General features: G+C 38.3%; 1 pseudogene; it reads right to left on the bottom strand.

The window, feature by feature from the left end:
• Positions 1-318: 318 nt before the first annotated feature.
• The window catches only part of LOC123709528, a 33,579-nt pseudogene continuing 9,521 nt past the window's right edge, over positions 319-24,376 (bottom strand).

Raw genomic sequence — 24,376 nt, 5'->3', positions numbered from 1 at the left:
TACAGAAATAAAATTAGTGTTTACCATGTTCCTCGAAAATTTTAGCCATTTCTAACGCCACTATGACACCAGTCTCATATCCCAAGAGATAAAAGTGGCCGACAGTACCAGTTCTTTTCATCAAAACCTAAAAATATAATAGTAGTGAGTAGAAAACATATTAAAATATTCCTTTCTAAAAAAACTAGAGTTAGGATTTTTTATTCAGACAAGACGGCACAGAGTAGACTGAACACAGCTGTATCAAATAGTCGACGCGTTCATACCTTAGCAAATCTAGCTGCTAACTCCTGAGGTGTTTCATCTGGATGCGACAAGCTAGGTTGGAGTACTAATGCTAATAACTTGAGTCTCTCACATAAAAGCGTGAATCTTCCACTGTATCCTTCCAGACCTGGTACCACGCATAAGAACTTTTGATTTACGTCAAATTCTTCATGCCCCTGTGTTGTTAAAAAATACTTGAATATTAGTTCATACTTTGTCTATCGTGGACTGAAGAATCGATAATGTTTTCATGGAGCGGTCAGTTTATGCTGAATGGTTTATTATATCATATCGCTGAATGGATATTTCAAAGTTTAGCCATATTATTAGTGTAGAATTCAATATGACTTTGACATACAAGTCTTTTAACGTTATTAAGAATTCATAATTTACCATATTAATCGATTTCATTAATGTGGGAAGAACGACCATTTCCGTAGTGCCATGAAGTTCATCGGCTTCTATGGGTGAGTAAAAGCTTGCAAATCCTTCGACATCCGTAAATGTCGAATCTAAAAGACTTTCTTCAAGTTTTTTAATCCTGAAAAAAAGCTCCATATAATGTTTCTAAAGGAGACAGGAATCATAATAAGGGAACAGAACATACTGGCTTATGGTAAGATCTGGTATCTCCTCTTCAGACAGAACGATGTGATACTTATCGCGCAAGTGAGCTCTCACTGGTATGAGTGCGATTGAGTCCTTGCAGAGCTCCTTAAGAGTGAGTGTATTCACAAGATTTTTTGGTAGACAAAATTCTGAAAACAAAGTATCATCTGTACCGACGCAATATTTTCTGAACGTTTTCGTAACCCACATCAAACATAATTTAATAACTTCCAATTGTTCATGGCGTAAGTGCCTGTTTCTATCTTTTCTGGACTGGAATCCCAGGTCGCCATGGTGGTATTCATCCTCTGTGCTATTGACTAAGAAACTAAGAATGTAATAGCTTCGTTAATACCATTAAAACTATTAATATTTATTTACTAAATAAGTTCTTTAAAAACTGCTCACACTTCATTTCCTTATAATCTTAAGATTATAGAGACAATATTTTTTTAGTCACCTTTAATCTTTTTTACCGATAGATTCATATGGCGTTCAGTTATTGGTAAATGCGAATAATGAACACAAGCACTCATAGAAGCAAAAAACTTACTAGCAATATTAGCGATATCTTCTAACAAAGAGTTCTCCTCAGGAAGCTCATATACAATAACCACAGGTTCTTCAGATTTCAAACCTTGTTCCAGTACTTTTAGTATTGGCTTTATTGATAATGCACCTTGCACCTACAGAATATGTTTAAAACCATAAATAGTAAAATTATATTATTTATATACAATGTGTCCACAGCGCAAGACCCTTACTGCTACTAAGAATATCTAAAGAATATGATTTGAAGTATGTTCATAAAAACACATACAAATTGAAGCGAATAGTGTTGCTAGTTTCCATTTAAAAGCAGTGTTGGCCTAGCGGCTTCAACGAGCGACTCTCATCCGTGAGTCGTAGCTTCGATCCCCGGCTCTGCACCAATGGACTTTCTTTCTATGTGCGAATTTAATTCGCACGAACGGTGAAGAAAACAACGTGAGGAAACCGGTTTGCCTTAGACCCAAAAAACGACGGCGTGTGTCGGGCACATAAGATCTTGAAACAGATAGAGAAATCTGAAGCCCAGATCCAAAAATGATGTAGGACCACTGATTTATTTATTTATTATTATTGTGAGTTTCGTAAACTTACCGTTTCAAGTGCTGGTGATTTGATAATTGTCAAGTTTCGATAATGCTCAATTGGTGATCTTACTTCATCATTACTGATACGATTACCCACATCAATAACGGCAAGGTGTCTGCGTCCAATAAAAAATCGCATTATGAAGATTATTCACATAATTTCTTTTTTTTAAATAAGAAAATGGAGAAGAAATCGAAATCCTGTAACTGTCCGATAGACCGATAGAATATCATAATATAATGCTTATCACCAACGAGAGTGTTTAAATGGATGCGTTTGAATAAAATTATGCAAACAGGCGCATCCCTTGCGCCTTCTACTGAGAGCGCGTTAAAAATGGAATACATACAAATTTACAAGAGCGCAAGTTTATTGAAAGAGCCGGTTCCTATCACCGTTGCGTCCATGTGCAACATATGCTCTACATCATAGGTAAAGCCACCTCTGCATGAACAAATCACTTACTTGAGGTTTGGGACTAAGTTTTCCACGACTGATATTAAATTGTTTAAATACGTAGTAACATCAGTGTTCTTCTGTTGTTTACTGACAATCGTGTATATAACGTCGATTTTTCCCAAAACCCTACTCTTTTTAATGAGAATATCACAATAGTTTTTGTTCCACAGCCCTTGTCTGTCGATTACTGAGTGCACTCCAGCCCTTCGCCACGATCTGGAAACAAACGTTTTTGTCATTATAAAAATATGCAAGCTCAATTTTACATCTCTTTGTGGTGTAGATACTTATGAAAAAGAATCCTATTTGTGATTATTATTGATAAGATGAAAGATTATATTTGTCTTTGGTAATAAATATTATTTAAATAATGTTTTACAAAGTTTTACCTCTGTTTAACGAGGAACGCGTTAGTATAAGGTGCCTGAATGTAAAGTTGCTTAGCACCTTGTGCGACCACTCTATCAGCCAGCTGGATCGCCAATACATTGTCATCTGAAATGATCAAATTGCTTGCTTCGGGTGATATTTGGAGCCTGAAAAATTTAAAATACGAAACTATAGATTTTATAATGTAAAAAATAAAAACATTAGAGATACAGTATTTATTGATACCTAGGTTTAACATCAGAAATGGGTTGTTGCATGTCAAGAAGCACTCTTCCGCGATGTCTACTTGCAGCCAATAGACGGAAGGCGCGAGAGACGTCACTGGGCGGGAACGATACACGGGACAGAGGACGTACGTAGCCACGCGCTATTCCTTCGCTTACGAGCACTTGCAATCGCTAGAAATATTATGACAACAACTAGTAAATATGACAGTAACCTTTCCACCAGTAATGATCAAGCATAGGCGAAGTCAGGTATGAGACTGAATCTATTTCTTATAAGGAATAAAACTCACGACCTGTTGTTGAGTGTTATCGCTGCTCATGAACACTAACACCGCCTACAGTCTCGGGAATCGACGAATTGTTAAGTTACATTTCAAATAAAAATAAAAATGTACAATATTTCATTTAAATTCTATAATATGATAAAAGTTCTACTACGTAACTTCATTATAAGATAGACAATATCGTACATTTTGAATCTAATATTCAGTAAGTACGATAGGTATTTTTAAATTAAAGTTAAATAATTTGTTAAAATTTACCTTCATATCATTGTCATTCTCGAAAATCCCGCGTAGATCAATAGTGGCATAAGAGCGGCATTTAGTAAAGTGATGCATTCCCAGGAAAAAGTTTTCATGCTCGTGTAATAGACTAGCATCGTAATAGACTCCATATTCGCTTAGACATCTAATTGAGATCTGGAAATATACGAAATGTTTTTGTCGGGCTTTTATTTGGATAAGGCTCAAAGATGCAATAGCCAAATCAAATTTAATAAATGAAATGTCAAGAGAAAATGAATTTCAAATTCAATATTCTGATTGATGTTATCTTATTTCAGGATATTTTATTTAATGGTGGTCTTATTTTGGACCAAACCACAGTTAATTTGAAGGATGACTGTAAAAGATTATACACGTACATTTTTTAGCTCCTTATTTGCGCAGCTGATGATGATTTCGCAACCCCTACCGTTCGTAGCTGACATCACCATGTCTCCAAAGGTGTGGTCGCGGGAGTTACCGATATGGTCCTCTGGAAAAAAATAATATTAGCAAATAAATTCGCGCTCCAGTATAATTTCTGTTACTTAAAGTTTTTTTAAGTTCTTTAAATACTGTTGTTGTTTGATTGGTTCATTTTGCTAAATCTTCCTCTTCTATTCTTGTGTTAATAAATAGATAAATTAATGGACCTACAACCTTTTTAGGCCTGGGCCTCAGATTTATCTGTTTCATGATCATTTGTTAATCTAATCGACAAGAAGGTGATTAGCCTTCTGTGCCTGACGCACGCCGTCAACTTTTTGAGTCTAAGGCAATCCAATTTCGTCACGATTCACGGTTTTCCTTCACCGTTAGAGCAATGTTGAATGTGCACATAGAAAGTCCATTGGTGCACAGCTAGGGGCTAACCTACAACCTCAGGGATGAGAGTCGCACACTGAAGCCGCTAGGACAACACTGCTCTGGTCAACGGTTTTGGGTTAGTACTTTGAAAATACCTTTCAACTGAGGGAAGAGTTTTCTAACGAATTGCTTCTTCGTCTGGTCGCTGACCGTGGTAAAGACTTCACAGTTAAAAGCGAGTGCAATGGAGATTGCAGCTTGACCTAATGCTCCGGTTCCACCATGAACTAGAATTCTCATACGAGGTACTAAGCTACTCCTGCTGGTCTAGAAGTTAACAATGATTTTAGTGACATTTTATACGGGTTTTATATATACAAAACACATTAAAGGACTAAAACATAACATGTCCTCTTGCTATTACTGTAACTACTTAGTATTATTGAGGTTAATGTTTTTCTATTTTTTCCATACTAGCAGAAGTATAAGTTACTGGACTAAAAATAATATGCCTAAAAAAGTTTAGTGAACATTTTAGATAAATATCACGTTTAGACAGTCATCTCACTAAGAATATGAAGTGGTACCAAACATAATGATAATTAATAATGAGATAGATAATAATGCGATTAGGATATATTTGATTTATCCTAGTCATCGCATTTCTTGAATTGTGATACAATTAAATTAGACTTGTACAGTACCCCAAAGCACCTACCAAGCAGTAGAAGGCCATACAATAGGCCAAAGGCACGGTAGCGGCATCCTCAAGGGTCCAATGCGCAGGCACAGGCCACAATTGCTCACTCTTGGCTCGCACCATAGTACTCACGGAACCCGATTTAATAATACCCATAACGCGGACTCCACTGAAACATATGTCTATAATGAACGACAAGAAAGCAGAATAATTCAAAGGATATAATAAACAAGCAGCTAGTGTGTAATTATAGGGTTTAACATTCGAAAATTGCTACATAAAATGGATCAAAATCATCAGGCTTTTTGTCGACACAACCCGTTTAAGGTCTATACTCTTCCAACTGTAACAGAGTGTTATGTACGTACTGGAAAGCAAAAGGGAGGCTGGCAAATAAGAAGATGGGAGGACGATATAAAAAAGGGATCGGGTCCAATGTGGATTCTAGAGAACTCCTTGGACAAATTTAGAAGAGGCCTTTGTCGAATGACAGGCTGTGATTGTGAATAAATATTACTTATATAAACAACATACTTTTCAGTCACACCACTAAAGTCCATTCCAAACGTTAGGTCCGAATGGAAATCAACAGGTATCGCTCCCATGCTCCTTTTTGCATCGAGGCTATTTAACGTTGAATAGTGTACCTATAAACAATAAATTAAAATTATTTATTTAAATTACTAAACTTTTGTAACAAAATGAAGTATTTTAGATTTAAATCATCGTACTACATCTGAACTTTTAATTTGATTTTATTGAGATTTTTTACGATAAAAGGCAGTGAGTTTGATTTAGGACAGTTAAGTCCATACCTTTACATCAATCCCTGCTCCCGAAAGCTCAGGCGCTTCAACCCAGGTCAATGAATCGATATCTCCAATGTTAGAGGTTTGGAGTATTGCATTTCTCGTGCATTGCGCTTGACTTCCTACGGGCAGGTAGTAGTTGCCTCCCAAGACACCCTAGAGGATCAAAACAAATCAAATAGAGATTATAGTAAGATTATAGTTATAGTGGTTTTAATTACACGCAGTGTGCTGTTTTACACCTCCCTGATAACATATCCAATTACATCAATGGAAGATCAGGATTCTCTAGATTGTCAAGAGATTGCAAATAGTGAGGGAGGATTATGATAATTTATAATAATAGCATAATAAATCAATAAAAACAACTTACGTGATACAATGTATTGAAAGTTAAATTTAGAGATGGTAAATTTCTCAAACACTCTTCATTCAAAGGTTGGTTTAGCTCAATCAAGTATATATTGTTATCGTTTCCGACGCCCACTTTCTGCCGTTTTTGTACTAACTGTTTCAACTCTGAGATGCATAGATGTGTGGATACAATATTGAGGTTATGTTTTGGAGGAAGTTGGGAAAGCCTGATGTTTAATAAAGCAATATCCTTAGTAGACTCAACAGCAATTGTGCTAGAAATGGAACAGGATGGGGTTGGGCGCCAACGTAGCAGTTGGACTTTAGCATTAGAAATGTTGTGCATTGACAATGGGCTGTAGAGAGAAGCCAGTCTTTGTTTTGGTTCAGATAACTCTTTGTTTATGATAAAGAAATCACGTGGAAGGATGTTATGTAGGGTTTCTGTAAGCTGAAAACAAAACACATCTGAACTATCGTACTATCTATAGATTATTAAAGAGTTTGTTTCTTTATCTCTATAAAAATTAATAAATATATTTGAGTTTTTTAAGTTATTTTTATTAATGTTTTAGTAAGATACTCAGCTCACTAGTAAAACTACTAAAATAGTATTTAACGGTAATTCATGATATTTTGGTTTCCCCAATCTTAAATTTCTAACAACTTTAAAAATACTTACAGATTCTTGGATCGATAGGTCACATAGAAGCAATACATGAAATTGGTTTTCAATATTGGTGAGTTTGTTAAGAGCACTCTTTTCTACACATGCAAGGTTTACTTTGACACCCGGAATCTCTCGTGTAATGGCTTTTAATTGAACAAAATTAGGGCCGGCCTCGTTAACAACTAATGCATGTATTGTGCTTTTGTTTAGATTTTCAGCTATCATTTGGAAGAACACCGGAAGCGCGGATGTTTCCTGTAATAAATGTGAATTTTTATACGTATAAGTAATACGAATAAAAATTGCTCTCAACGTAGAACGGAAGTTTCGGTTTAATTTTGTATACAAATATAAATTAAGGTCCATAAATTTCTAAGATTAATTTATCTTATGGTGATATTATTAGATAAAGTAGAAGAAGAAATTAATCGCTATAATTCTTACCAAGACACGTCTAGGGTATCGGAAACATAACCATCGACAAGAACTGCATTGTTATTATTTTATTATAAAAATAGGCATGCAGGCGTGTCATATGAATTATCATAATTACATAATAATAAAACAGTTAAGTTATTCATAATTGTTGTCCAAACTTATATTGCATAATCAGCCACATAAAAATAGGCATGAATTTCATATTAATTATAATAATGTCATAATATAATACTAACAACAGTTAAATTATTTGTAATTGTTGTCAAAGCTTCTGGTGTGTAAATACTCTACAATGCTATAAAGGCACATAACCTTTAAAAATTTACACGAACCTTTCACAACATGCCTTCGGAGGTATTTATGTTCGTCATCATGTATGGAAGTGATAAAACGGCACGCGGCTGCATTCTTACTATCTTCAATCTTGAATAGGGGTAGTGGCCTAGAGCAGTTGTTTATAGAATCAAATTAATTTTTTATCAATTAAATATTAAATTATTGCCATTAGTGAACGTATCTAGTGCGTTACGAATTGTAGTCAATAAGAGAAAAAAAATAACTTACCAAGTTTCAGATCGTGCCCACTCAACATGGTATGCGAGCATAGGGGTGCCAGTGGATACAGGAAACACTATTTTGGGATATAATTCTTGAATCTTAGGGTTGTAGCTATCCATATAAATCCTGTTAATATATATAAACATATAATATATATAATGTACAAATTATCATTATAACTTTAATTTCTTCAGAGTTGGTGTTCGATATTTAAAATAACTAGCCGGTATTTTTAATTTGTTTACTAACATATTACATACAGATAATAAAATTAGTTTCTCTCTTACTTTTATTTACATTAAAATTTTTTACAATTTTTTAGATTGTCCCTTCTTTACAAAGTACATTAAATCTGTTTTTGGTAAAAGCATTATCATTCAGTATCAATACAAGACATACTCACTGTCCAATAGCTTCTAATAAAAACTTCGCATTGTCAGTGTATCCTCGTTGAGTAAGGGAAATGTTCTGGCAACTTTCGGGTAGGGATCTCTTGAGAATGGCTTGGAGTAATCCATGAGGAGCTATTTCTATGAGCACAGCGTTAGCGGGAATATGGCGAGATGTCTCTTCGAAAAGAACCGGATTCTGTAGCAAAAATATATGATGGAGATTTATGCCGGCAAAGGAATGTCATTGATACAAATAATATAATGATTTAATGATAATAACTCTCTATATGATCGTCAAGTAAAGCATTTACGTATTTATTTAGAAGTTCTAAAACAAAAAACTTTAAAATAAGACAATAATTCATTATATATTTTACAGACACAGAAATTACAAATTAATTGTTAAAGAATTATGTAGGTAGAAAATTGGTTTTCGTTTAGTTTTTTTTAACAATTGTTTTGTTTAATATTTGTAATATCTCTTCGTGTATGTAATGCTTGCCTATAAGTGCTTGTTTGTTAAAATTTGTATATTGTATTTTGTTGACCAATATTAGTGTGCCGATCCTTGGCAACCTTTTATTAATAGAAAAATAAAATATGTTGTAAAATCAAGGAACGTAAATATAACGCAAAAATAAAACGCAATTTACAAAAACTGAAACCTTATTAAAAACTTAATTATCTAGCGTGTTTAAATTATTTTAAAATGTGATGGATTTGATCAATATACTAGCATAAAAAAATTCCTTTATTCAATAACTGCATTAAGGCATATACAACTAAAATAGATCCTAAGAATATTAATCAGTCCGATGGCGATATAGATCTAATATGAAATACCAATAAAGTATTTACCAATAGGTTATTAGTGTGGTATTTTGGAGATGAATATTTGGCTGGTTCCTCGTCCCATCTGTTTTCTGGAACTGAAGTGGAGAGCCAACGTTCACTGCGCGGCTTTGGGCTTCTAATGATTTCACTTAAGTACTTCTGTAAGCCGGGACCTTAGAACGAAAAGTATTGTATTAAGTCTTCACCCAAACTTTGAAGTATATTATTACCGTGGCATTACCTGCTTTCGCAATATAACGAGAATGATACGCGATGTTGGAACAGGGAACCTCTTTAGCGAAAACGTTCTGAGCTGTTAATTTCGCAACAAATTCTTTCATAACATCATCTGGGCCAGATATGGTGCAGGACTCGGAACTGTTGTGGCAAGCCACTTCTATTTCAGGTGGACATAATTTGATAATCTGATGGAGATAATATTCAGAATGTCATGATCATTAAATATTATTTAATTGTTTTCTTTTGTACGTTCTATTAGAGTATATGATTACCTGTGTATGACCTAAACCAACTGCGGCCATAGAGCCTTTTATGAACGGTGTTTGTTTGTAGACAAGGCCACGACAGTATCCAGAAAGAACCATTTCTTCGGCTGTAAAACAGCCATCTGCGTATGCGCAACCCAACTCGCCGACACTGTGACCTGAAAGCGTCATACTTATTGTGCGCGTTTTATTTAAAAGTGTTATCGGGAACTCAGGAATCAAGCCCGAAATCCCATGATTTGATTTATCTCAGTTGTAAACATGACAGCTAATAATACACTGTTTACATATAATTGTAAATTTTTAATAATTTACATACGAAAAATTTTATCCGGGAAGATTCCTATAGTGTTCAATACATCTTGGAGACCAATGTGTACAGCGGCAATAACGACGAAGGATTGTAAGATGTTATCAAAGGGTGTTTTATCTGGTGACGTGATTATGTCCACAATATCTATGCCTTTTGGCTTCAGAACACGTTGACACCTGTAAATGTTTTAATATAATTATAGAAACTCATTGACAACAATACATATTCATGGCATTAACAAAAAAATGTTTTAATTTGGAGAACAGTCTACAGACCAGCTTCGTTTGTTTTCCGTTTGTTTGTTAAATAATAATAAAGTCTTCTTAAATATCTCAAGGAACTAAAGAAGAAGAAAATATTACCAAGAAGCAAAAATCCACGCCCCAAATGTCTTATGAATGTTACGGAAGAGAGCCAGTTCCTCGGGATCCACTGGCCGACTCTTTAGATCGTTGAAAATCTTTCTCACAGAAGAGTCCTGTCTGCCGGATATCGTTACTAGGTGGGGAATGCTGCTTTTGTATCGGAGTATGTCCTGTAGGATAGATGAATAATAGCCAAATAACCACGCGTCAACCAAGTCACCCTTTATAGGAGTTATTATAAGTTGTTAACCACTGTCGTAATTTTAATTTAACTAGGGTTTGATATTTTGATGAATTACAAAACTACTGTTGTAGTTAATAAAAAGGTAAAACGTAGTTTTGTAATTTCTCTAAACGCTCTGCTACGGTGTAGTGTCATGGGACAAAACCATGTTATTATTCATTTATTTATTACAGAAATACATACATTACCCCTACAGGCTATGCTATGAGACAATGTCGAGAAATATAAAATAAAAGTATAAAATATTAAATACATTATATACACAATATCGCTTCTGCGAATTCACATAATATGTCGAAAGTGTCGGAGACAGCATTCAGTAGGCGCAACGTCTTTGATCTGTGCAACAGGCTGGTCTGGCCCTTAGTATCGCAAATAACCTAGGCCTTTGCCGTCGCACATATCCCATAGGTACAAAGAATCTCAGTTCTAGGAGCACACTTGGGTTGCACACTACTCAAGACTTTCAGTACATACTATAATATGTGAAATTTAACTTGTGATTTCAATAATTTATTCGTGAAATATAATAATATACATAACATTTGGTTTGTTGTCGTTAGTTATTCAGGGAAAAGATACATTTAAAATAACTATGAAACAAAATAACAGCGACTTAAAGAAATCTGCCTACTTTATAATTTGAAAACCATATTAATTAATATCAAAGCTTTCGTTTATAATGTCCTTTGAGAAGGACGTGGGCATTTGAGCCCGTAACTGAAAAAGTGTTGACTGCAACATAGCTATGATTAGTTGGACAATGATCCGTGATTACTTTAATTCGACCATCACGGATAGCTGCTACGTCATCTCGCGGATTTCAAGGTTGATGTTCACTGCGAATTCACCTCTTTCAAAACCCAGTAGCACCTGGAAAGATAGAATATAGAAAGAGGCACTCCAGATATATTTAAATTATTAAAGTATGTCGCAAATTTCAGTAGTTGGAAGATTCAGAATCATGTTTAGACGTATGTGAATCACAGAATACCCTTACATACTAAGACGGATAGTTACTCTTCTAACCTTAGTTATAGAAGATATCCCACAAGCGGCCTCACTATAACCAATATTGGACATAACACTGCCAATTGGTAGTGGGTCTGTACGGCCTTCGCAGAAAACTTCATTAATAGCCTCTAATTCAGCTTCATCAGCTTCCAACAACCCTAAAAATGTCAATTATACGGCTAATATAATGTTAGGTAAGGCTGTTATGACAGATGGGACAAACCCTTACTTGAAATGGCCCAGTGCAAAGAAAATGGATAGGATGCCTACCAGAAACCTGGGAAGATGAAATAAAAGAGACAGCGGGGATAATAGTAGCAAAGAGAGACAAATGGAAGAATTTGGATGAGCCCTTCACTCTATAAGTCTCGTACTAATTTTAATATAATAACATAAAGTTAATGTAATCCTTAGTATAGTATTGGCATACAGGCTATTTAAAAAAAATTATAAGCATTTTATGGCTAATGTGGTATTTCTATAAATATTCAGATATGTCGATGAAAATGATGTATAAAGAATTCGTTATTATCTCGTATACATATTTAGATATGTCGGACAAGTGGCTAATGGTGACTATCAGTCCTAAATACACGATGTATTCGTCTGAGGAATTTATATTTCGCTCGTTTGTTGAACTAAATTGCGAGGAATCCGGAATACTTATTCCCAAAAATCACAAAGAAAGCTAATCACATGCTGCTAATCCAAGACCAAGAAGAATCTAACGTTGGATTACGTACTAAATTTACATACTTTTTTAAGTCAACTCATTGTAGTTTTACTGCACTATGATCTATAAGATAGACTTTATACATACCAGAACCAAACGCTTCAACATATTCGATTCTTTCGGCGAAACTTTGGCGTCGTCGTAAAACTTTTTCATGAAGTTAACAACCTCTTTTGGGTTACGGTAGAAACCAAACCTAGGACCTGCTTCGCCTTCCACAAATGATGTAAATTCTGATCTTACATGCACCAATTCTGCGTATATCCTATTGCATTTTGTTCAATAAGGCGATTTAATTTATATTAAATTTTAAATATATTTATAAAATTTTATTTGTATTACCTGACAGCATCTTTCGCTTTTTGTAGGAAGATTACGTAAATCCATATCTTTTTTTCCATCGCTTTTATCACAAAAATCATGAAGATAGCGCGAATAATTTAGTCTAAAAACTGAAAGTTTATAAAACGGACCTAATATGAAACTACATGATAAGACTACAATTTAAAAACGTGTGTCGACATCACAGGAGACCGAAGACCTGGCAGCTACCTCGGACAAAGAAGTAGTCTAGCTATTCAAAGGGGAACTCCATTATCTTCGGAACCTTGTCTAAAGGGGTGTTTATTAGTGTATTATTTTTCTCACAGCGCAAGGATCGAAGGTTGAAGCTCATATAAGTTCCAAATTGAGCCAATATTATTATTTATATGTATGATAATTAAAACAGTATTTTCTGTGTCTACCCTGATATTGACCAGGGAGGACTTAATTTTACATATTAGAGGTTCGTAGAGGTGGAACTAACAGTAACTTCTTTCTAGAACTATCCCGTTGGAGCTGCCATTGCATGGAACTGCAGCAGGCCTGGTCCACAACCATTGACGGTCCTTTGGAGTTCAACCAATACGAGATACGATTCGCGAACATAGCTTTACTGCATCTGCAAGATTATGAAATCATCAAACAGTTGATTAATAATAAAATATAGTTAGTGCGATCCGTTAAGTACTCGTTTTATGGAGCATAGAGAATAGTATAGAATATATTAGGAGGTACAAGCAGGTACAATAATTATAGATTTAGTGGAAACCAAAGGATGGGCAAAAATCAAATCCGCGTAGTTACTGAACCAGAAAATATACCTAAAAATGACGATATAAATTTTTTTTCGTGACTAATGAGACTATTTTAGGCAGCGACAGTAACTGTAACATTTATTTATCATCACATGACCAAATTTGTCCGTGGCTAATTGACACGGGAGCGTCAATTTCAGCTGTTAAGTATAAACAGTTATTGCATTTAAACATTCCTATCCATAAAGATAATGTAATAATAAATGGAATCGGGGGCAAAGTCAAAGTTATAGGATATGTTTAAAATAAATTTACCGCCTAGATGTGAATCTATACATTTTATAGAGACAGACAAAGAACATGAGTCAGTTATATGTGCTTCAGAGATAGCGTCTGGTGTTTTTATAGCTAGTTGTATAGTCAAACCTATCAACGGGCTTATACCAATTAAATTATTAAATACTAGAGATCAACCTTTAACATTATCAAATTTTAGTATTGACGTACATGAATTATCTGAATATAATATTTGTAATTTTGAAATAAGTCGTAAGTCGTAAGTTAAAGTCGTAGAGACATATTAGACCGAAAGAATCAATAGAATTAAAATTAATAAAGAATGAATAAAGACTTATTAAAAGAGTATAAACGTAAAAAGATTATTGAAAAAGAAACAAAGACATTTTGTTATGTGCCTAGTAAGCAAAATCTTTTTATAAAATACCTAGACTCTTCATCAAAAAGGTCACGAGCTGAATTTTTGAAAGAGCTAGAAGAATTGTGTGCTAAGATAAAAATAAATGAAGTGAATATTATAAAAAAGTAAAAATAATAAAATTTTCGTAGAAAAATTATTACAAGAGATAAAAAATAGCAAATGGACCGGTCCACGAATTTGTATATTACCTGATGTGGTAAGAATAAATGATAAAGACGAAATAAGAGTAATTCTTAATGATTTTCATCTCTTACCTACGAGTGGCCACGCGGGTCTGAGAAGAATGTACAATAACATTAAGAAATACTATTATTGGCCTAGCATGGAAAAATATATAAAATCATTTACAACAACAACACACATGTACAACGTTGTCATAAATGTCAAACTTTTTGAGTTTCAAACACTCTCTTCTAGTAAAGGAACCAATGTCTATTACTACTACAGCCAGTTGGGCATTTGAAAAAATATACCTAGACTTAGTAGGACCTTTAGACCAAGATCAAAATAATTATAGTTATATACTAACACTTCAATGTGAACTGAGTAAGTACGTCGAAGCCTATCCTTTAGTTTCTAAAAAATCTGAAGAAGTCGCTCGAGCATTGGTAAGTAATTTTATATTAAGGTATGGAATTCCAAGGGAGATCGCCACAGACCAAGGTAAAGAATTTATTTCTTCGTTATTTAAGGAAATGTGTACGCTTCTTCATATAAAACAGATAAATTCGACCGCATACCATCATGAAAGTATTGGTTCTCTTGAAAATTCCCATAAACATCTAAACAGTTTTCTAAGAATTCAAACCAATAACCATCCAGAGGTATGGAGTTCTTGGTTACCATTTTGGTGTTTTTCATATAACACTTCAGTACATTCAGAACATAATTTTACACCATTCGAATTAGTTTTTGGAAGGAAATGCGTTCTTCCGAGCAATTTATCTGGTACTTGCGTAGAACCTTTATACAATCATGACAATTACCCATGCGAACTGAAATACCGTATATAAACTTCTCAAAAAGAGGCTCGAGACAACTTACTCAAAAGCAAATGTAAACGAAAATTAAATTATGACAAAAATGTTAAGACAGTTTCTTATAAACCTAACGATTTCATTGTGTTAAAAAATGAAAATAATAACAAAATGAGTGATGTGTATTCAGGTCCCTTCACTGTAATCAGAGATGTTTCTCCGAATGTTGAAATCTTAAAGGACGGAAAGCCTTATTTAGTTCATAAAAATAGAACTAAAATATATCATAAATGAAAGTGAATTTTATTATTAGTACATAAGCAATGTAATCAATACAATATTTACTACGTATTTTAGGATTATAATGATTATATTCATTCACCTATAAAAGTGAAGTTACATAAAAAAATTGTAATAAAAAAAAAATGTAATCTTTGTAACCATACATTTTTTTTTCTTTCTAAAGGGGAGATGTAAGAGATAACATATTATACCTATTGTACTATTCATATTTAATCAATATTATTGCTAATAAAGCAGCGCAGTTCTAATCAAGACTTCGTTCGTTTCATTCGGCTCCACTTTCCAACCTTACAAGACATTTAGAATTCATCGCACAATTGACACACTTTCACGTATTGAGGAAATTGCTCAACCTGTGCACGCTGAAAGGATCGCCTCAGCTCAACTCGAGGACCCGGCGCTGAAACAACTACTGGCTGGAGACATTTCTCTGCACCTGAAACAGGTAAGTATACCTGGGTCAAGTAGTCTGTTGTCCCCTCCAAGGTCCAAGCCTTGACGTGGCGGGGGGGCTCTAGTACTTGGAGTGCAAGCCAGCACTTTAGGGAAGCCGATTGGACCGATGGCACAGTTCTCAGTAGGCTTCTTTAAATAGAAGAAACTTGATGAACAACAGTAGAAGTAGTGGTCGTAAGGGGAGGGTGTGCGTCATCTATTTTCGCACGTTGGGATGGCCGGCCAGCGTTTGTGCGCTTCATTTGGTGTATCATTATATCTGGGGTGTAAGCCAGCACCTTGGGGAAATGTATGGACTGAACTTTGTAGTTTAACTCGTATTAGTGAATATCAAGAGCATTGCTCTTGGCACATTGTTTTTGGACTTCCGATCGGTTGGACTTCCGACATCCAACTGGCGTGGACCAAAACTGGTGGGCTCAGGGCGTGCCCCCGGTTCAATTTTTGAATCGGTTACGACCGGTGTTGTGTATTTTTATTATTACTATTATTATTTTTTTATATATACATTTGTAATGCTCTGCATATGGTGGATGACCTTCTAGGTCTGTGGCGCGACGGATCTGGTGGCTGCGATAAGCATTTCCGGGTGGGTTTCGACTCTCCGTCGGGCAACCTGTTACCTCCTGCGTGTGTCGTTGTCATGTCTAGCGGCATGCTTGTGGCCAGGGGGGCTTGCCTTAATTGGCCGGCCTTGAGAGAAAGGAAAATCTCAATAAAAAAACCCTTAAATTCCCGACATTGGGGCGCCTTGTAGGTTTTGCGCGGTGTCGGTTACCTGTGTTTACAGGTGGATGGTGAGTAAAGTCAGTCGCTAGCGGCCATCCCTCGGATACCTCCCGTCCTCCGAGTGGTATAAGGTTTACCTAGGTGCAGGGGGCACCACCTGGGTGGACTATGTTTTTCCCCCATGGAAAAATAATTTATGAAATGACAACAAGAAATAATCTAAAAAACAAAAAAACCAAATCAAAAGAAGATGTTAGTGTGGAGATGCCGTGTGATGCGGCTGAGCAGGAAGCTGGAGTGGCAATGGCGGGCGATCATTTTGTTTTGCCAGCGCCCCCCGGTGATATTATGTTGGAGTGCCCTGAGATGTCGGATTCTTCCACATACTCAGGTGTTGTAGCAAGGGAGTCTTTGACAGGTTCATCGCGGTTTTGGAGCTCCCGGAAGCGTTTCAGAGAAGTCGCTGACACCGATTCAGATATCGCAAGAGAGGCGTCTTCAAAGATAACGCGGCGTAAAGGCAGAGGTCGGCCATCCACTAAGGGCGAGAATGTGGATTCGGTTGCTACTAACAAGTCTGCCAAGTTAAAAGAATCAAGAGCTGAGAAAAAGGCTCGAGAGGAAGAAGAGCTTTTAGCATTGGAAATTCAAGCTCGAGAAACACGATGCACTTTATCTTCTGTCTTGGTGTCGGAACAGGGCGAGGATATGTCATTGGATTTAGTAAAGAGGATTGAGGTTAGCCTGGGAGTTGTTGAAAAGGTTGCCACAAAATCGTCTAATATCAAAGGTCAATGGGTCCATATGGCAAAAAATGCCATTGCGGACATGCGGAAGGATATTGGGGTACTTGCTCAACGTTCAGTTTCTGAGGAAACTCGATCTCTGCGTGAAGAAAACGAGCGCCTTAAAAAGCAAATTGAGATACTCCAGCAGGATATGACGGATCTTCGGAAACATATTGGAGTTAATTCAAAGGAGCCATTGCTTACTCCTTCTCTCCTCGAGGAATTTGAGGCGAATCTGATGCACCGTATCGGGGATAGATTAAATGCGCGGATTGAGAGTCTTGAGCCTAGGCTTAATCCTGCACCTGTATTAAGGCCTTCTCTAGCTGCGGACCGATGCAAGATCGTTAGGCCGCCTAGATTTGAGCCAGATCAATACCAGAATAATAGGCAGGTGAATAGCAGAGGCTTGGTGCAAGCAGCATCTACTGATTTGCCCCAACTACCATCCTCTATTTCAAAAAAGAAGAAAAATAAAAGAATTGCAGGAGATGAAATAATGGCCATTGAAAAGGTATCTGCTATTGCTCAGCCCTCGCCTCTGCAATTGGCTTCCAACCTTTCTAAAGAGCATTGCTTGATTGTTGGGAAAGGAAAGAAAAGAAAAAAGAAGAAAAGGGAAAGGTCGGGTGCTGTGTTAGCTCAACCAATAGTAACTGGTTTTCAGGCACCAGTTAAAAAGCCAAGACTGCGTACGCCCCGTACAGCTGCTGTTGTTGTAACTGTTCCGGCGAAAATTCTGAAAAAAGGCGTAACATATGCGGAGGCTATTAAAGAAGCGAAAGGACAGATTAGGCTAGAGGAGTTGGGAATTGAAGCAGTTAGGTTTAGACGTGCCGCAACTGGTGCTGCCATTATTCAAGTCACTGGTGAAGGTGGAGGAGAGAATGCAGATGTTCTGGCTAAAAAATTAAGGGAGTGCTATGGTACGAAGGGTATCCTTGTGTCGAGACCTGTTAAATCTGTTGAAGTAAGAGTATCAAGCTTAGACGATTCTGTTACTGCTGACGAAGTAAAATACGCTGTGTGTAAGAAAGGGGAGTGCTCATCCGATCATGTTAGAGTTGGTGAAGTTCGTCAAGTTAAGACGGGTCTCTTTGCGGTGTGGGTGAAATGCCCGGTGGAAGCTGCAAAGAAACTGTCTGAAGGTCGTCTGCTTGTAGGCTGGTCTTCAGCTAGGGTGACGGTGCTGCAACAACGAGAACTAAGGTGCTTCCGCTGTTTGCAAGCTGGTCATGTTGCAGCTCGTTGTACGGCGGAACTAGACCGTAGTAAGTCTTGTTACCGGTGTGGCCAGCCAGGTCATCGTGCGTCTGTTTGTTCATCCAAACCGCAATGTCCTCTGTGTATTGCGGCTGGTAAAACAGCGGATCATCGACTGGGGGGGAAAGCTTCTACTGCTCCCAGTCAAAAATTGCCGAGAAGATTCAACACGAAGGTTTCAGTAGAACCATCTTTGTGCAGTGACATAATGGAGACCCAAGAAATTGTAATTAGTTAGTATGGATCTACGTTTTATTCAATCCTGAACCACTGTGCAAGTGCTCAAGACCTTTTAATTCAGAGTTTGACACAGTGGATCGTTAATATAGGGATTGTTTCAGAACCATACATGGTTCCAGATAGAAACAACTGGGTCGGTGACCGTGATGGTCTTGTAGCGATTTTTATAAATGATGTCAACTTGCTGTCAGTTGCTTCAACAATGCAGGGTAGAGGTTGTGTTGCTTTAAAGATTGGAAGAATTGCAGTTGTCGGTGCTTATTTTTCCCCTAATAAAACGCTTGCTGAATTTGAAATGTTTTTGTCCGAACTGGGCTGTCTTATTTCATGGTGTCGACCGCTCGATCTTATTGTCGCTGGAGACTTCAATGCTAAATCTACAGTGTGGGGGTCTCCAGTAACTGATGAACGTGGTGACGCTTTGTTGGATTGGCTAGCTGCTCATAATTTGGTGTCTCTGAATCGGGGTAATGTTCAGACTTGCGTACGTGTGAATGGTGGCTCTATTGTGGACGTTACTTTTTCAAGTCCTGCACTTGCAAGTTATGTTCATAGATGGAGGGTGTTGTCAGATGTTGAAACTTTATCAGACCACAAGTACATTCGCTTTGACATCAATGATTCTTCTGTAAGTATTCCGGGTCCTGCTCCATCTGAGATAGGTCCTAGATGGTCCCGAAAAAATCTAGACAAAGATGCGCTTTTCGAGGTATCGTTAGTAGAAGCTTGGAATCCCAAACCTTCAAATATTACAATTGATTCTGAGGTGGAATGTTTTAGGAACTCACTCACTCGTATCAGTGACGTTGCTATGCCCCGGATCGGTCCCATCTCACCTAAGCAAAGCGTCTATTGGTGGTCATCCGAACTAGCCCAACTACGAGCGGAGTGTGTTAAGGCACGTCGCCGGTACACGCGTTTTAGAAGAAGGCATCTCAGTTACCGTGATGACGTGACGTGATCAGGACGAAGAGGCAAGTTTATATTCTTCTTATCAAGCAGCAAAAAGGGCTCTTCGGATGGAAATAGCTGAAGCAAAGGATAGGGCATGGAAGGAGCTCCTGAACTCCTTGGATCGTGATATGTGGGGGCGACCATATAATATTGTCATGAGTAAACTCCGTCCCCAGGGAAACATCCACAATGGAGCCAACGTTTCTTGAGATGGTTGTTACATGGCTGTTTCCTTGTGATTCTATTCCTTTTATTAATGTTGACTTTGATCTTTCAGAGGATATTCCTGAGGTGTCAGAGGGTGAGTTAGGGGCAGGTATTTTTAAAATTCAAAACAAAAGAACCGCTCCTGGTCCTGATGGATTGCATGGAATGGTTTTGGCGCAATCTCTTGATAATGGTTTATCTAACAGATTTCGAGATCTCCTTTCTGATCTTTTGAGGAACGGCATATTCCCTAGTAGCTGGAAAGTCGGTCAATTGCTTCTTCTTAGGAAGTTCGGGAAACCGGTAGATTCACCTTCGGCGTATAGACCTATTGTTTTACTTCCTGAGGTGGGAAAACTGTTTGAGCGAATAATTGTCTCGCGCCTCGAGAAGCATCTTCTGATCGTTGGTCCAAATCTGTCTGATTCTCAATTCGGTTTTCGGCGTGCTCGCTCTACAATTGACGCCTTAGCTAGGTTAAGGGACTTGTGCGAAGAAACTGTCTCTGGTGGTGGGGTTGTGTTGGCGGTTTCGCTAGATATTGCAAATGCATTCAATACTATTCCCTGGAGAGCGATTATGGACGGTCTCTTTTATCATGGTGTGGCTGTTTACTTACGACATGTAGTAGGAGCTTATCTCTCTGAACGATCGATCATATATCCAAGTCGGGAAGGTTGGAGATGTTATCAGGTTCGATGTGGAGTTCCCCAAGGGTCGGTTCTTGGGCCCCTTTTGTGGAACATTGGATTTGATGCAGTCCTTCGAGGTAGACTGATGCCAGGAGTAGGCTTAATATGTTATGCTGACGATACCCTTGTGACGGCCAAGGGATGTAATTATCAAGAGGCGAGTTTGTTAGCTGCTGCTGGAGTAGAACAAGTAGTGACTCGTATAAGGCGACTTGGTCTTCGAGTGGCTTTACAAAAATCTGAAGTCATTTGTTTTGCTAGGAGGTCTCCACCTAGAGGCGCTGAAATAATTGTAGATGGCGTTCATATGGCAGTAAAGTCGACTTTGAAATACCTCGGGTTGGTTCTCGATGCCCGTTGGACTTTCAAAGCTCATTTTGCAGCCCTGGCACCCAAGCTTGAGTCAACTGCAATGGCTTTGGGTCGTATAATGCCAAATATCGGTGGGCCAGGCGAGGGCTGTAGGCTTCTTTATGCTGGTGTAGTACGTGCGAAAGCTCTTTATGGTTGTCCGATATGGGCGGATAAGTTGACATTTTACAACAAAGGTATACTGAGGCGGTCACAGCGTAAAGTTGCCATTAGAATTGCGAGGGCATACCGTGCAGTATCCTGTGATGCAGCATGTGTCATAGCCGCCACTCCACCTTGGCACTTGGAAGCTCTGGCTTTGGGAGACATTTTTTGGAGAAGAGCTGAAGCCAGGAGTGGTGGTTTTGACCCACCTCTGGAGGTAGTCAAGGTGTGGAAGGAGGAGTATCGCCGCTTAATTTTGCAAGAATGGAGGGAAGAGTTAAGTGAATGTCGGTTTGGTTTACATACCGTTGATCTTATTCGTCCCTTTTTGAAACACTGGGTGGACCGACGGTGGGGATCGCTTTCCTATCGGCTCGTGCAGGTTCTCTCTGGCCATGGATGCTTCGGAAGTTATCTGCATCGAATCGTTGGAAGAGAGGCGACACCCGCTTGTCATCATTGTGACTGTTTAGATGATACGGTGAGGCATACAGTGGAGGAGTGTCCGGCTTGGGACTACTTTCGCTCTGTGATTGCTGATAGCATTGATGGCAATCTGTCGCTTCCACTAATTATTCAAAGAATGGTGGAAGCTTACAATGACGGTCCTTGGAATGCCTTCAAGGCTTTTTGTGAGGCCGTCATGAGTCAGAAAGAGAATGCGGAGCGTCAGCGTGAAAATGATTCAGATGCTCCGCAAGTAAGGAAACGACGACCGGGGCAGCGACGCCGTGTTTTCGCACGTCTGCCCTAAGTTAAGATTTGGAAGATTTGTGTGTGAGAGGAGTCATGTGGCATTGTGGCATTCGCATTTGGCGGGGGTAAGGATAGGGCTCAGCTGTTACCTGCCATCGCCCTTTGGCGAGCTGAAGTCATCCGTCAGGTTTTAGTGGGTAGGGTTTATTAAGTCTGAGTCCCACATAATCCCTGCTGGTGTAAAATACCGTAGGGACATGCGTAAAAGCATTTCCTGACGAAAAAAAAAAAAAAAAAGTAGTCTGTTGTATTGTGACATCAGCTCCTCAACCCCAAGACCGTTTGTGCCCAAGGAGTTGTGTACTGCAATATTCGCAAGCTTGCACTCCGTCAGTCATCCAGGCACCAAGGCAACTGCGAAACTCGTTTCGGACCACTACGTCTGGCCAGGCGTTAGGAAGGACTGTCGTGAGTGGGTTCGATCCTGCTTATCTTGTCAACGATCCAAGATCACACGACACGTGTCCGCTCCATTGGGCATCTACAAATTACCCCAGTCAAGGTTCACTTTCATCCACATTGACCTCGTGGGACCTTTGCCATTGTGTCAAGGTTTCCAGTATTGTGTCCGTCGATCGCTTCACGCGATGGCCTGAGGCAATACCACTAGCAGATATGACTGCCGAGTCGGTGGCAAAGGCCCTGCTGAGTGGCTGGTTCGCTCGTTTTGGGTGCCCCACGGATATCGTTACAGATAGAGGGGGGCAGTTTGAGTCCGCCCTATTTAAGGCCCTATTCGACGATTGCTGGATTCCAGCATCGTCGAACCACGGCGTACCATCCAGCTTGCAATGGACTGGTGGAGAGATTCCACCGCCAATTTAAAGCTGCGATAACTTGCCATGCAAACAACAACTGGGTGGAATCTCTTCCACTCGTGCTGATGGGTATCCGCAGCGCCTATAAAGAAGACGTACGGGCTTCAGCAGCCAAACTTGTATACGGCCAGCTTATGCGCCTTCCAGGCGAATTCTTCGACCCTGAGGCTGATGTCACAGTTGATGCAACTGATTACTTGTCTAGGCTTAGGAACATGGTTCGGAACCTTCAACCATCACCAACAGCCAGGCACAACAGCAAACACAACACCTTTATTTTTAAGGACCTTGCCACGTCTTCTCACGTGTTTCTCAGGGACTGCATTGTTGGTGGTGCTTTGAAGCCAGCATGCTCAGGTCCCCACAAGGTCATCCAACGAGATGACAAGGTTTTCAAAATCTTGGTAAATGGTAAACAAGTGACCGTATCGATAGACGGCATTAAGCCGGCCTTCATACTGTGTGACCCAGACAATACCACAAACACACACCATTCACCTAACTTAAACACTCACGCAATCACTCGGCACACTCCAAATGCGGAAAATCGAGACATACTTCGTGCTGATGATGATGACGATGTCGTCAGGACGACGAGATCAGGGCGTCGCGTACGATTTCACGACTATTATCGCCCTTGACGGTCTCTGGAGGGGCGTGATGTAGTGCCTTATGTTAAATTTGATACTAAATTTTTAATTTAAATGAGCAGACGGACGTGACGAAGCTTGTTTTATATAGTTACTTCTGTTGAGTCGTGCGCTGGCTCTGGTAGCTCAGGTAGCTCAGGTAGAAAAAAGGAAATTATTGAAACCAAATTAATAGAAGAACTAAAGAAAGGTAAGATTGCATTTTTAAAATATGATCAACTTATAGTCAAGGAAAGCGGATCTAACATATACAAAAGGAAGAGAGAATTATCGGCTTCTCCACAAACTGAGGTTGAAAGAGAAAAGGAAAATACTGCTGTAATAAAGCTAGGATAAATGTATCATACTGGACAAAAACAGGAATACAGAAAATAAAACAAAAAAATATGAAAAAGCAACAACAGTCTGGCTCAAAATTAAAGGCCACAAGGTCAAACAGTGTCACCGATGGTGCCATAAAACCATAAAAGTATGTTGAGTTCAAGAACTTTCTTGACAAGTAAAAATACAACAAACAAAAATGCATCGCAATGCATACAAATCCCCTCTGAAAACATAAGAAATCTTCCAACCAGGCTGGTCACTGTGGAACATTACGACCAAAACCCTCCAAAAATACAAATCCCTAACTCAAAGTTATCCCTAACTCAAATCACACAAAGTTAAACCGCCGTTAAAGTTGTATGACATACAAAGTCAACACGCTGTCATCATACGACGGACTATTAGAACTAGAAGAATGTTTAAGTAAAATTAACTCGGATATTATGGGAATTTCGGAAGTTAGACGACAGTGTAACAAAATAGATGAACACAACACCTACTTATTATTATTTACCATATACTTTGCTACATTTGA

Source organism: Pieris brassicae, chromosome 5 (assembly GCF_905147105.1).
Source record: "Pieris brassicae chromosome 5, ilPieBrab1.1, whole genome shotgun sequence".
NCBI classification, from domain to species: Eukaryota; Metazoa; Arthropoda; class Insecta; order Lepidoptera; family Pieridae; genus Pieris; species Pieris brassicae.
This window is presented reverse-complemented; position numbering and strand designations above follow the sequence as displayed.